The sequence below is a fragment of the Antechinus flavipes genome, chromosome 1 (assembly GCF_016432865.1).
Source record: "Antechinus flavipes isolate AdamAnt ecotype Samford, QLD, Australia chromosome 1, AdamAnt_v2, whole genome shotgun sequence".
In the NCBI taxonomy this organism is placed as follows: Eukaryota; Metazoa; Chordata; class Mammalia; order Dasyuromorphia; family Dasyuridae; genus Antechinus; species Antechinus flavipes.
In genome coordinates this window covers 568,137,287-568,151,934 of record NC_067398.1, presented here as the reverse complement: position 1 = coordinate 568,151,934, position 14,648 = coordinate 568,137,287, and the positions used below count along the sequence as shown (strand labels likewise).

Genomic DNA, 14,648 nt, shown 5'->3' with positions numbered 1-14,648 from the left:
TGAAAACTAAGAGGGTCTTTGGAGGTTTTTTAATATACAAAAGAGAAAAAAGGGGAGGACAGAATGAATCATAGACAATTAGGGCAGCTTTAAAAGTCACATGTTGAATTGATTATATATTAAAAGAAAAGAGAATCATAATTTCACATTCAATTAGTTATTTTCTTTTGTGCTATGTGCATGGAATGTCCATGTCTACTTGCCATTTAGGGGAAATTGGAATACAAGGTTTTGCAAGGGTTGATGTTGAAGAATTATCCATATATGTTTTGAAAAATAAAAAGCTTTAATTTTTAAAAAAATGTACATGTCATTTAATGTTTCTTAAGTTCAGAATAAACCAAAAAATTTTAAAGTCTCTCCCCTTATCGCCCCTTAACTTCCCTTATCTTCCACATAGTGCCAAGTGAGCCAATAGTACAGGCCTATGACTCCATTAAAAAAAAATAAAGACTTTCTTGCTTCTATCATCAAGGAGAGACTATTTGGCAGTAAAGTTGTTCACAATGTTGCTCCAGCCTAACCTTCCAGCATTATTATATATTATTCTGCTTCATATACTCTACACAGGATACTCCATCTCCCATCTCTCTGAGCAGTCCTTCACGTCTCTCTCTTGGAATCCTTAGTTTCTATCAAAGTTCAGTTCAATTGCCATTTTCAATATGATCTAGTCCCTCTTTCCCAATAGGGCCCACCCCTTCATTATCTTGTATTTATTCTGTATATATTTGTCTAACATAAAGAAACGTAATTTCTGTAAAAAACTATGCTATGTCCACTCCAAATTTATATTCTCACAATCTCAAGAGGCCTGATTTTATCAAGGCAAACTTTTACACCTTCCTAATTAGCTTACTGTCCTACTCAACACAGGCTCTTCTAAACTCTATCCTCAAACCTCCCAGGGTTCACCAGTCCTCCATCCTTCTCAACTGAAAGCCTTGCCTCATATTTCACTGAAAAAAATGAGGTCATTTATTGAGAGCTCCTTCTCACCCTTTGATCCAGCAGTGTTTCTACTGGGCTTATACCCCAAAGAGATACTAGAGAAGGGAAAGGGACCTGTATGTGCCAAAATGTTTGTGGCAGCCCTAGAAGAAAGTGGCTAGAAGCTGGAAAATGAATGGATGCCCATCAATTGGAGAATGGTTGAGTAAATTGTGGTATTAGAACGTTATGGAATATTATTGTTCTGTAAGGAATGACCATCAGGATGAATACAGAGAGGACTGGCGAGACTTACATGAACTGATGCTAAGTGAAATGGGCAGAACCAGGAGATCATTATATACCTCAACAACGATACTGTTTGAGGATGTATTCTGATGGAGGATCTCTTCGATAAAGAGAGCTAATTCAGTTTCAATTGATCAAGGATGGACAGAAGCAGCTACACCCAAAGAAAGAACACTGGGAATTGAATATCAACTGCTTGCATTTTTGTTTTTCTTCCCGGGTTATTTATATTTTCTGAATCCAATTCTCCCTGTGCAACAAGAAAACTGTTCGGTTCGGCACATACATATTGTATCTAGGATATACTGTAACCTATTCAACATGTAAAGGACTGCTTGCCATCTGGGGAAGGGAGTGGAGGAAGGGAGGGGAAAAATCGTAACAGAAGTGAATGCAAAGGATAATGTTTTAAAAAATTACCCTGGCATGGGTTCTAGCAATAAAAAGTTATTAAAAAGTTTTAAAAAGAGAGAGAGAGAGAGAGAGAGAGCGCTCCTCTTTTTTCCTCATTTCATATCATTAAGATCTCTTCTACCATTTTCTCTTCCTTCACTCCAGTCTCATACAAAGAAGTGGCCTTTCTCTTTGCCAAGGCAAACTTTTGTGTGCATAAATGACCTCATTCCTTCTTGTCTTCTCTAGCAGACAATCTTTTCTATCACTCCCAAGTTCTCATTTACCTTCAGTCTCCCTGGGCCAACTATCTGCTTCCCATTTAAAACACACCCAAATCCTCGTCCTACCCCCCCCCCCATCCCCACTCCCACACACATCCTCAAAAAAAATACCTTACTTAATCCTTCCATACCTGATAACTCTCATCATTTAGCTATCAATCTCTTCTGCCTTTTGTATGTGATTAAGCTCATGGAAAAGACTTTCTATAATAAATACCTCCACTTCCTTTCATCTTACTCCCTTCTTAACTTTCAGAAACTCTGGCATTCAACCTCATCATTCAACTGAAAATTCTTTCTCCAGGGTGATGTCTTAATTACCAAACCTAGTGGCTTTTTCTCAATTCTCATGCTTCAGAACCTTTCAGCATCCTGACATTGCCAATTACTCTTCTCCTAGATACTCTTTCCTAAGATATAATGACACTGATCTCTCTTGATTCTCCTACTAAACTAATTGCCCTTTTTCAGTATCTCTTGTTGGACCTTCATCCAGGTCATACTCTAAGTGTTCCCAAAGCTCTATTATATGTCCTCTTCTTTTCTCCCTCTATACTTCACTTAATAGCCCAAGTTCCCATGGACTCAATTAAGCTCAATGAAAATGATTCTCAAATTTATTTATCTAATTTTCAGTCTCTGCTCATTAGCATGCATACATGCAACTGCTTATTGGACCTTCCAAACTGCACATCTTGTAAACTTCTTAAGCTCCACATAACTGAACTCATTACCTTTTCCCCAAATAAAACCTCCCCTCCTTTTTTGCTACTGCTTTCCAAGATACTATGATCCAATCACCAAACTTGCAGCCTTGCAACCCAAGTGTCATCTTGATTCTTCATTTTCACCTGTATCCAAATGACTGCAAAGTACGGTTTTCTATCTTCATAATATCACTTAACATAGGCTCCCTTTTCTTCTTTTATACTACCATTTCATCCACTAACTATTGCAATACCCTGTTGATTGCTCTCTCTGCTTTAAGTCTTTTCCTACTACAATATGTACCCTCCTTCATTTAGCTAATCAGTGACCTTCCTAAAACACAAGTCTGATCATGTCAACACCCCTCTAATCAACTCCAGTGGCTCCCTGTCACCTGTATTATTAAATATAAACTCCATTTTCCTATATGACTTAGAAAGCCCTTTATAACCCAGTCCCTTCCTACTTTTCCATTCTTTTTATACTTTATACACACACACACACACACACACACACACACACCCTTGTAAATTTGACACTCCATTTCTGGGTTCCAAGTTTTTTTCCAAGTAGTTTTCAAGTTGTCTCCCACAACCTTAATTCTTGCTCCTCAACTCTACTTCCTAGTTTCCCAGGGTTACTTCCAGTTATCGATTAAAGCACCATCTTCTGCAAGAAGACTTTAATGATGCCCGGTAATGCCAGTGGCTTGCCTCTATTAATGATCTCCAATTTATCTGTATCTTTCTTATTTGTACATACTAGTTTGCATATTGTCTCCTAAATTAGATTGTAAGCACCTTAGAAGCAAGGACTGTCTCTTGCCTTTCATTTTATTGCTTGCATTTAGCGAAGTGCCAGGCATATAACAGGTGCATATTGCTGGTTTATAGACTAAAGGCATGGACTTTCTTTTTTGTCTTTCTTTCCTTAACACCTATTGAAATGGTTGGAATATGGTTGAAATATGACTGGTCCTTAATAAATACTTGCTGATTAAGTGATTTACTACAATTCAAAATTATGATCCTTGAAGAAAGGTAAAACCTTTTTTGTTGTGCAGTTCATTATACACAAATTATTAATATTAAAAATAAAGCAATAAATATTATGCATCATTTCATATCTCTTCCACGATCCATGAACTTAAAAAAAATTATAATTGCATTTCAATATAATTGGTTTTTTTAGGCCAAAGCTTCTTAAACTTCTTTTATTTATGACAGCTTTTTGTTTGAGAAATTTCTCCCACCATGTTGTGTATATAAGTACATAAAATAGGTATACAAATCAAACATTAACTTTTCAAATAAATTATAAAGAAATTTATTGTAAAACAAATCTTTGGTATACATATACCATTTATTTGGTATATATTTACCACTTATTAAAGATGAAGGCAAATTTGCATACTAATGAGAAGGATGTACTTGTTTATTTTTACACAAAGAACTAAATCTTGGCAGATTATTTGATACCTTTTACTATTGCCAAATTCTTCCCAATCCCCACATTCAGTTACATGACCCACAGTTTAATAAGCTTCGGCTTAGGTAATAAGTGGTGAAGGGAGAGAGCACTGTACTTGGAGTCAGGAAGTACTGAATTCAAGTGTGATCCTGGACAAATCACTTAACTTCTTTCTAGTTCAGTTTGCTTAACTATAAAATAGGGATAATAAAAGTATTTACCTCAGAAGGTAGTTGTGAAGCTCAAATGAAGGAAAATATTTGTAAAGCACTTAGTACTTGACACAGAGCTTCGTGTTAATAAGTGACTGTTTTCCACACTCCCCATTCCCTCAAAATGCTCATTCTTCTCCTTGTAATCATATGTGTTTATTTTCTGCATTTAAAAACATTACTCTATGGCTTCATTTACCCAGCTTCTTAAACTGTTGTTTCTAATCTTATTATCTGAATATGGCAGTCTTATGAAATTATGATTTGTTTTCAGTAAATGTTTGATTTGTATACATGTTTTACATACCTGTACACCAGGGTCATGTAAAAATTTCTCGGGGAGAAAAAAAGAGTCTCAAGAGTAGAAAAAGTTTAAGAAGCCTTCTACTAGACTACCAAAAAGTCCAGTGAACAATTCCTAACACTTCATAATTAAGTTCAATTTTTTAAAAGTTAACTAGCTAGAAATTATTATAAAGTTAATTTCTACCAAAATTAATTTGTTACTAAATTCTCTGCTACTTAAAAATCACCCAACTCAAAGAAGGCCTTTTTGAAAGTCACTTATATCTTCTCAATGGGGAGGAGCAGAGGAAAAATCTGGAACTCAAGTTTTAAAATCAAATGTAAAAAATTGTTTTACATTTAACTGGGGTGTGGTGTTCTTAAAATTAACTATCAAAGAAATAGTTTTAAAAGAGTTTAATATTTTTATTTTCCAATTTAGTTTAAAGAAACAAGGACTTATATGAACCTAGAGTAGTAGTTTCCAATGTATGCCTTTTTTTTTCAAGAAGCTACAGATTATTATATACCTATATATGCAGCTATAGACAAAATGCTTCAGATTTTAACAGTCCAAATAATTTCTTTGTAACACTACTCTTCTTGACAACAATTTCTAGTATACTTTACGTGAAAAATTTCATGCTTTATTCATGTTTTCCTATACAACACAAAATATTTTAAAAGGAGAAATTAAAACCAAATTACTAGAAGAGAAATAATACCAAAGCAAGGGTCAATGTTTCTTTGCAAATGAAAATAACTCAAAGCAAGAACACTCCCAAAGAGTGCTCCAATACCAAAGTTAATGGAAAGAACGATAGCATAAAGATTTAAAAAAAAAAAAGTGATGGAGAAACGACAATGAGAAAAATTGCGAGATGAATAAATTGTGGATGAGATGATAAATAACTGGAAAAAAAAACCCTACAAGGTCATGGGGAATTGCAGGGTCACAGAAGGCGGGGTGCACTAGGGGAACTGCGGGGTGAAGTATCTGGAGCGACACCAACATGCCACGAGAAAATTCTGTGTTCAGAGTGGGTGCTCCGAGGTGATAGAATTGTTAGAAGAAATTATTATAGGCGACTGGGGGAGAGGCAGAGAATCTGAGAAGAGGTTAAAATTAAAGCGGAGAAGAGGAGGTAAGAGAAGGCGGCAGGCAGTCCAGGACTGCGGGGGTCACGAAAACACTCTCTCCCCGTTCTGGGACAAGAACACGGGCCTCCGGCGGGTCTCGCTCAAGACTAGACCCACGAACCCACCCGAGAAAGAGATCGAGCGCCGCCCTCCACTTCACCCTCAGCCCGCCTTCCCGCCCCCTCCCAGCCTGGCCTGAGAGGGTGCGGGGGACGAGGTGGCCAGGGAAGGGGGAGGGCCCGAGTCCCGAACCCCAGCCCGGCCCGGGAAGGTTCGCCCGCCCCGCCGCCAAGCCGCCCTCCCCTCTCCACCCCCCGTGAGCGGCGCTCTTACCAGGGTTCGAGGCCAGTCCGCCTCCCTCGCGAGCTCGCCTTCCGAGGAGGAGGCGGCAGCGGCGCCTCCTACTCTTCCTTCAGTAGCCGGCGGCGGGTCTTCTCACCCCTTGGAACCCAGAATTGCCATCTCCCAGAGGCAGCCGCCCCGGCTTTGGCCCTCAAGCGGTGCAGGCCGCCTGCAGCCGCACGGACCCCACGAATCGGAGAGATCGTGGACTCCCGACCCCCTTCCCCCCCCACCCCAACCCTCAGCCCCACGCCGCCTGGGTCCAACCCCACACCTCCTTCCGCGGGAACGAGCTCCGTCCGTCCCCTCGTCCGCGGCGCCGCGCCCCGAACGCGCGCCGCCGCCGCCCCCGCCCCCCCGTCACTATGCCCGGGAGCACGCGCAGCACAGTCACATCCACTCCTCACTCCACTATACTCGGGAGCGCGCGCAGAGGCTCCCCCTACAACCACGCTAAGCTCGGGAGCGCGCGCAGTGCTACCACGGCCACCGCGGAGAAATCCGGCCTGACCTAGAAGCCGGCTCTCTGAGCATGCGTAAAAAAAGCGTCTCGAGGCACGGCTCCGATTTAAAGCTTTAGCTTGTCCGGATCTTCTTAGCGGTCCGGAAGGTGGGAGGAAGCGGGGTGGAGACGGTAGAGAGAGGTGAGAAGGGGACTGAACCTGAAACGAGGCGGAGTTACTGCTGAGACTTGGGAAAGAGCGGGGAGGAGAAAGTCGTGGCTCTGACTTTCAAGTTTGTCAGCCAAAATGCTTGCTTGAGTTGGAGAAACCCGATGCACAGCTTAGCCGCAGTAAAGGAAAATGTTCTTGGACTAAAACGGGTGAGACATGTGACACAAGGTCCGTGTCTGATAGTTCTTCCAGCTCTTACCTTCCGCCAGTAAGGTAAGAGGCCGTCGAAAGGGCCTAAGGCAATAATAACACCTGGCCTCACTTGACTACAACCTGCAACGTTGACTTTTGAGGGATAGCCCCACTAGAGGCACTCGTTTTTCATTTACAAGTCGGAAAAAAAATGTTCTTTTCAGTTACTTTGAGAAAGTTAAAACTGTCCTTCCCGCATTTTTATAAGATGAAAAAAAAAAATTTCTCTTATCATGTCTGCTATTGCAAAAGGTCTGTGTAATAACATCACTGGCTTGAATTTCGTTAACAATAGAGATTACTTTAGTTAAATTCAAAAACTTTTGGAGATGGAAAAGAATTTAGAGGATCTCTTCCACTCTACTCATTTTAGAAAGTTAAGGGAGTTGTTGAGTATCACGCAACTAATAGAGGCATCAATATCGACTAAATCAAACAGTAATTTTGTGGTGGCTACTACACAATGTTCTACACAGTAGTCAAGGACTCAGTCTGCTATTATGTAACAGGAATTTCTAGATAGAATTGGAATGCATCTCAAGGAGACTTGAGTTCATTTTTGTGGAGAATAGAAGAATAGTATTAATATTCTGTTATTTGCAGTCTAGGGGTTTGAATTTGTTGAGGTTCATAATTGTTAGGGAAGAGAGGTATCACTACCCTAATTGAGATAACAATTAAGCTTAGTATCAGCCAGTTTAGTTCTTCTTCCAACCCTGTTACACAAGAAAATATTGGCAAATATGTTAGTGTATGTGATAAGACATTTAAGAGTAAGGGGTTTCTTTGATCCTGGACAGAGAAGAAATTTCAGCTCCACTGGGAGATGCTAGGAATCAAAGGATGTGTTAGGAGTGCTTGCTTCCTTGTTAAAGCCTATGTCTTTGAGAGCTTCCTATTTACCATTCAAAGTCCAAGCCTTATTGACTGGGCTGTCATGACTTTCTGCCAGAAATCTTTCAGCAATTTTGGGGTCAAATCTCTTTGCACATTCACATTTTCACAGAGCTGTCCTTTAAAGGACCACTCAAGCCCATTTAGGCACAAGTGCTACAATTATAATGGAAATATTAGATAATACATAGTGACTTAAAAAGCACTTCGTATACATTTTTTCATTTGATTCTCACAACCTATGACATAGGTTCTATAATTATTATATCTGACATTTATGTGGCATTTCAAAGTTTCTAAAGTATTTTACATATATTATCCCTTTTAGTCTTTGTCTCAGCTGTGTTTTTATCTTAATTGATCTGTTGCTTTGTAAATATTTAACCATGAATGTAAATCATATATAAGTATCAAGCCCCTTTTTACAGATCAAGAAAATGAGATTAACTGACCTGCCATGGTCACAAAGTTAGTAAATAATCAGAGTCAAGATTTGTACCCAAGTTTTTTTACTCCAAGTCCAGTATGCTGTTGAATGCCTATATATCCAAGATGATATGAATCATGGAAGATTCTATTTATTGAATCCATACTTCTATACCTCAGAGATCTGTAATTTCATCAGTGTGTGTATATCCTCCTTTGCTGAAGAGCACCACATCTCTATAATTTAATAAATGGTATTTGAGAGTAGCCATGGCCAAAAATTCATCACTCTTTGGCTAACTAGATAATAGACCTCTCTAAAATTAGCTAAGCTGGTCCTCTGACAACAGCTATTGAGCCCATCACAAGACCTATTCTTGAAACTTTTCCAGATTCAAATCCAACTTTAATCAATAGAATTATAAAATTCCAGAGTTGGAACAGACTTCAGACGTCATTCAGTTCAATTTGTTATATTTGAAAATTAAGGCAAACAAAAGGTCCAAACATGATCAATTTATTAGTTAGGCTATCAGTAAATAATAAACTGAGTCTATGACTTCTCAGGAATCAAAGACTTTGAATGAGGACTGACAGAGTCTCCATAACAATTAGTAGGATGACAGAGCAAAATCTTGACCAACACGTGTCTTCTGATTGGCTATTGATGACATAATCAGAATTTAGATTACATCATTTGGATCTCCCCTTCTAAAACTCCCTTGTTGTAGTTATTCTGTTATATTTGACTTTTCATAACCCCATTTCAGGTTTTCTTTATAAGATACTACATTATTTTGCCATTTGCTTTTCCAGCTCATTTACAGATGAGGAAACTGAAGCAAGTAAGTAGGATTAAGTGACTTGTCCAGGATCCTACAGTACATCTCAGAAAGATGAGTCTTCCTACTTCTCCTCACTTAGCTGTCCCCTTAACTGTTTTGGACAGAAACTTTGAGATTCTTACCCTCCCAGATTTATTTACTTAGAATTTTTTTTTTAGTTAGGTGAAAGAGGAGATTCTTTGCCCCAATTGCTACCTAGCCTTAATCACTGAATGAGTGCAGCCTCAGTCAAACTAAGACCTGTTCAAGACCTTTGATTAAAAAGGCCAATTTTTTTTTTTTTTTCAATTCATCCAGGGCTATCTCTAGTTTTCCTGATCTATATTTGTCCCAGATGGCTCTAGAGGGGAAAGTGAGGCAGGTGACCTTGCATAGTTCTCCTCACTTAAATCCAACTCACTTGCATATCATGGTATCACCACTTTGAAATCACCATTCTTTTTGAGAATGAAGGCCAACACCCTCTTAACCACAGCCAAGACTTGTGACTTTCATCACAAGACAAAGATTCTACTGCAATGGGAGTAGCAGAAGAAGTTTAAATTGAAGAGGCCAGACTTTTTAGGTTAATCAAGTTTCTTTGGAAAGTGGATGATGGGTGGGCTTACAAAAGTAAAGGTTTTTACAACACAAAAACTTGACCTTGAGGCAAGTTTCTTTGGGATGTGGATAGTCGGTTTATCTGGAGAAGGGAAGTGAAAGGGTATATTAAATCTGGCTTAATTATGTCAACTAAATAGAATTAAAATCAATTTTCAATTTTATAAACTCTTATTCAAAGGAAGACTCCCAAATATAATATGAATGCAAAGTATTGTGACTAAAAAGATGAAAATAAATTAGACCATCTTGCCCTCAAAAATCTTATGTTATGCTGAATAAAACAAGATGTATATATACACATACATAAACAAATATAAAATGTAAAACAGGTAAATTATAAAATAATTTGATAATTAATAGAAGGAAATTAGCTATTGAATTAGCTATCACTGATAAAAGTCTGGTATCTGAGATCTATATAGAATAGACACAACTATTTATTAGAATTATTTCCCACTTGATAGTCAGATGATATAAAACAATTGTAAAGATCACAAAGAATAGCAAAATACCAATAAATATATGAAATCATGCTCTAAATTGCTAATAATAACAAAAATACAAATGAAAACAACTTAGATTTTATCTTTCACACAGAACATTGGTAAAAAAAAAATCAATATATTGTTGGTGGAGCTGTGAATTTATATTGTTTTCAGAAAAAATGATCTGGAGTTATATGAGAAAAGTGATTAAATAGTTAATATTTTTGATTCAATATTTTCAGTATTGTACATTTACCCTCAAGAAATCAAAGATAGATCCAACATATAACAAAATATTCATAATGATATTTTTTTGTGGAACAAAACAATGGAAACAAGTACTCATAATCTGAGGTATGGCTGAACAAGCTAGCATATGGGCATAATATCATGATATTGTGCAGTAGAAATAATGAATAAGACCAGGGAAATGTGTAAAAATCTGTATGAATTCATGCAGGGTAAAGTAAGCAGAATCAGAAAAATAATATAGACAATGATTATGATAATATAAATGGAAAGATAACTAGAAGGACTATGAGGAACTATAACAATCTTGATTCTAAAGGAGAGATAATTAAACATATTTCTGTCCTCTCAGAGAAGCAAGGCACTACATTTAGCAGAATGCTACTGTCTTCAATTGGTTTTGCTTAAGTATTTTGCTTTGTTAAAGTACAGGTTTCATTTCTGGAGATAATAAAGGCAATAAATCTTTTTTAAAATTATTTTTATAGAATCAACATGAATTGGAGAATTGGAAAAGTGAGGAAAAATCAAGAGTGGAGAATGATCCCAAGGTTGAAAAGTAGAGTGATTGGAATTGCAATGCCCTCAACAGAAATAAAGAAATTAGCAAGGATGTCTTTAGGAGAAAAGAAAATGGGTTCCTTTTTGGCCATGTTGTCCATGGAGAATTCAAGAAGAGAAGTCCAGGAAAAACCAGAAAAGAGGATTTTCAAAATTAAAAAACACAATAAACAATATGGAATACAGGGTAATCAAGAAAAGGAAGTAATCAGGAATTTCAGTAACTGCAGAGGAAACAAGAAGCATGAAAGTAAAAAAAAAAAAAAAAAAAAAAAAAAGGCCACTATATTTAGCAATTAAAAATTGTTAGTATATTTAGAGAAATTTCAATTGGTGGTAAAGTTAGAAGCTAGATCAAAAAATCATTAAGATATTAAGATAAGTTTGAACTTATTTTTAAAGATAGAAAAATTTCAGAATTGTGAATTGTGGAGGGTGAGATCAAGAGTATGACCATTCCTGTATGGGTCCATTGTGCTGTGAAGATACAGACTGTAAGTGGGACACACATACACACACATAAATATATACACACATGTACATGTAAACATGTATCATTCATTTTTTCAAGAATTGTAGTGGAGAGGGTTCTGAATACCTTGAGAAAGGAGGGAGATTGACCTAGACTGAACAGACAACAACAGTAAGCAGGATCCAGACAGGATGATATTGATTGGAAAAAACCTGGGAACCAATTCTCCTCTAAGGTAGCTGTGGTGGAAGCTCATTCAATTAGAGTCCCTGCCATGTAGACTGAGCTAAATTTTTTTTCTAAAAGGCAGGGAAAATGTCCCTATCTTTGATCCAAGATATAGATAAAGCTCAAGTTATTGACCAAGCATCCTTGTTGCCTAGGGCATAAAAGGCAAGTTTATGAGGAAGTCAATGCTCCCAGACTGGATGGATTTCCCAATCTTAAATCAACATAGTATTTTGACAAATTTTGTTTTTATATGTCAACAAAGGAAATTATATCTACATGAACAAATTCTGTGTCTTTAATCAGCATCTTTTCCATGTTATTATTAAGGAAGTTTTCTTTTTGGAAGATCTACAAGTATTTCATTTTCTTCTAATTCCAAGCCTGAAATTGAAATTGAATTGAATTAGATCAGAATAATAATTGATTTTATTTTTTGACAGCTATAATTGATAAAAGGGGGCAACAAGTTGGTACAGTAAATAAAACGCTGGGCATAGAATCAGGAAGATTCATCTTTCCAAATTCAAATCTGGACTCAGACATTTATTAGCTATGTAATCTTGTAAAGGCAAGTTATTTAACCCTGTTTACCCCAGTTTCCTCATCTGTAAAATGAGCTGGAGAAGGAATGGCAAACCACTCCAGTATCTTTGCCAACAAAACAATGGCATCAGGAAGAGTGAGAAGCAATTGAACAACAATAACAAATTGATAGAAAAATTTTCTTGTATTGATTTGAAATTGGTGTTTCTTACATGACTAAGATATAAAAAGTAACATCATAAACAAATTAGAGGAGTAAAAAGAAATTATCTTTCAGAATTATGGATAAGCAAGACAAGCATTTAGTAACACACATGTTTATGCTATATAAGCAAAAAGAAAGTCAATCCCTACTCTCAGATAGCTTACATTCTCAAGTAAAGACAAATACAATACAAATACAAAAAGACAGTTGAAAAATGGAAAAGAAATGAGAAGAATAATGGTGAAATCTGGAAAGTCAGAATCAAAGCTAAAAGGAGGATTAAGTTTGGTTGGCCTGTGCCACCAAAATGGAGGCCTCTGGAGGGCTCCCCAATAGGAAAAGAGGGATGGCATGACAGAGAGATGATCCAAGGTGTGAAGCTCATAAGAAATGAAGGAAATTCTATTGTGAGATCATTGCTGAGGCATGCTAAAAAAAGTAAAGTCAGAAGCATAGTCAGGAGGGAAACTGATGGGAAAATAGTTTATCTCCAAATGAGGGATAGAGAGGATCAGAGAAAATAAAATGGATAGATATAATTATATAAAATTGAAAATGTTTTGTACAAATACATGAATGCACCTAAAATTAGAAGGGCAGCAGGTAACTGGTTGAAAAAAATCTTTGCAATGAGTTTGCTTGATGAGGTATTTATTTCTAATATATTTGAGGAACAGATTCAAATTTATAAGAATAAGAACCATTCTCCAATTGACAAATGGCCAATGTATATGAATAGGCAGTTTTCTAAAGAAAGAATCTAAGCCATATGAAAAATGATCCAAATCATTAATAATTGGAGAAATAAAAATGAAAGCAATTTTGAGGTTCTACCTTATATTCCTCAGATTGGCAAAGATGACAAGAAGAAAACAACAGCTAGTGGAAGGGCTATAGGTAAACAGACACATTAGTGCATTATTGTGGCTGAACATTAGTCCAATTATTCTCAAAAGCAATTTTGAACTATGCACAAAAAGTTACTACACTATATGTCCTTTGATTTAGCAATTCTATTATTAAACCCATATCCCAAAGAGATTATTTTTCTTAAAAAGTGGAAAAAGACCTATATATATATATATATATATATAGAAGCTGATTGGTTGGGGAATGGTTGAGTGAATTATAATATATGAATGTTATATAAAGTACTACTTGGCTATAAGAAATTATAAAATCTACACTTTTCAGAGAAAACTGGAAAGATTTGTGTGAATGAATTATTCAAAATAAAGTGAAGAGAACTAGGAAAGCAATTTACACAATAACAACATTGTGAAAGAAAAACAGTTTTTAAGGATTTAAGAACTCTAATCAACACAATGCTTAATCATCATTCCAGAGGATAGATGTTAAAGCATGCTAACCCCTACTAGACAGCGAAATGATAGATTCAGGGGGGGATATTTACAATTCAGGAATTTGTTTTGCTTAACTTTGCATATTTATAACAAAAATTTTATTTTTCTTTATTTTTTTTTGTCCCAAATGGGAAATAAAGAAGACATAGAAGGGAGAGAAAATAGATTTTTTCTAAATAAATATATAATTTGAAAGAGGAGTCTATCTATAAGGTATTATATGATCCTAGATTTAGAACTTGAAGGTATGGTTGTTAAAAACCATTTAGTTCAGTCTTCTCATTTTACAGATAAAGAAACTGAGGGCCAGAAAAGGAATGTGACTTACCTATAATCATATAGATAATAAGTGATAGATAGGTAATAATACAATTTTTGTACCTTCCAATTCTAAGTCTTTGATTCCCAGGATCCGTGATACCAGGCTGTCTCTCATTAACTCTAGTTTTTACTTCTAGGGTGAAAGTAAACAAGGTAAAATCACTCTTTTACTTGGCAATCACTCAAATAATTTTTTAAAAACTATCATGTGCTTGGTCTAACTTTTAGTTCCAGGCTAAACGTCTGCAGTTTCTCCAAGCAACTTCAACATGGCATTATCTTTGTTCTCTTGACCATCCTGGTCACCTTATTTTGAGCACACTCTAATTTTCAGTGTCCTTCTAAAAATGCAAAGGCCAGAACTTAACACAATACTCCAGATATATGCTGATCTGAGCATTGTACTATAGGACTTACCATCTCCATCACCCTGAAATCTATGCTTCTATTAATGAAACCTAGAATCACATTAGCTATTTTGGCTGTCACATCACACTGCTGACTCACAAT

At 36.6% G+C, this 14,648-nt stretch overlaps 1 protein-coding gene and 1 long non-coding RNA gene across 5 annotated transcripts in view; one reads left to right on the top strand and one right to left on the bottom strand.

The window, feature by feature from the left end:
• WWP1 (WW domain containing E3 ubiquitin protein ligase 1) overlaps positions 1-6,309 on the bottom strand; it is a 143,910-nt gene extending 137,601 nt beyond the window's left edge. For all 4 annotated transcript variants that reach the window (XM_051970797.1, XM_051970801.1, XM_051970800.1 and 1 more), the window contains exon 1: positions 6,065-6,309. The gene's annotated coding sequence lies outside the window, so the exon portion shown is untranslated. The remainder of the gene's footprint in view (positions 1-6,064) is intronic.
• Positions 6,310-6,403: 94 nt separating this feature from the next.
• LOC127544258 (uncharacterized) lies at positions 6,404-11,280 on the top strand. The gene is made up of 2 exons (XR_007949412.1): positions 6,404-6,960; positions 10,930-11,280. It is a non-coding gene; the product is annotated as an uncharacterized LOC127544258 (long non-coding RNA).
• Positions 11,281-14,648: the final 3,368 nt, after the last annotated feature.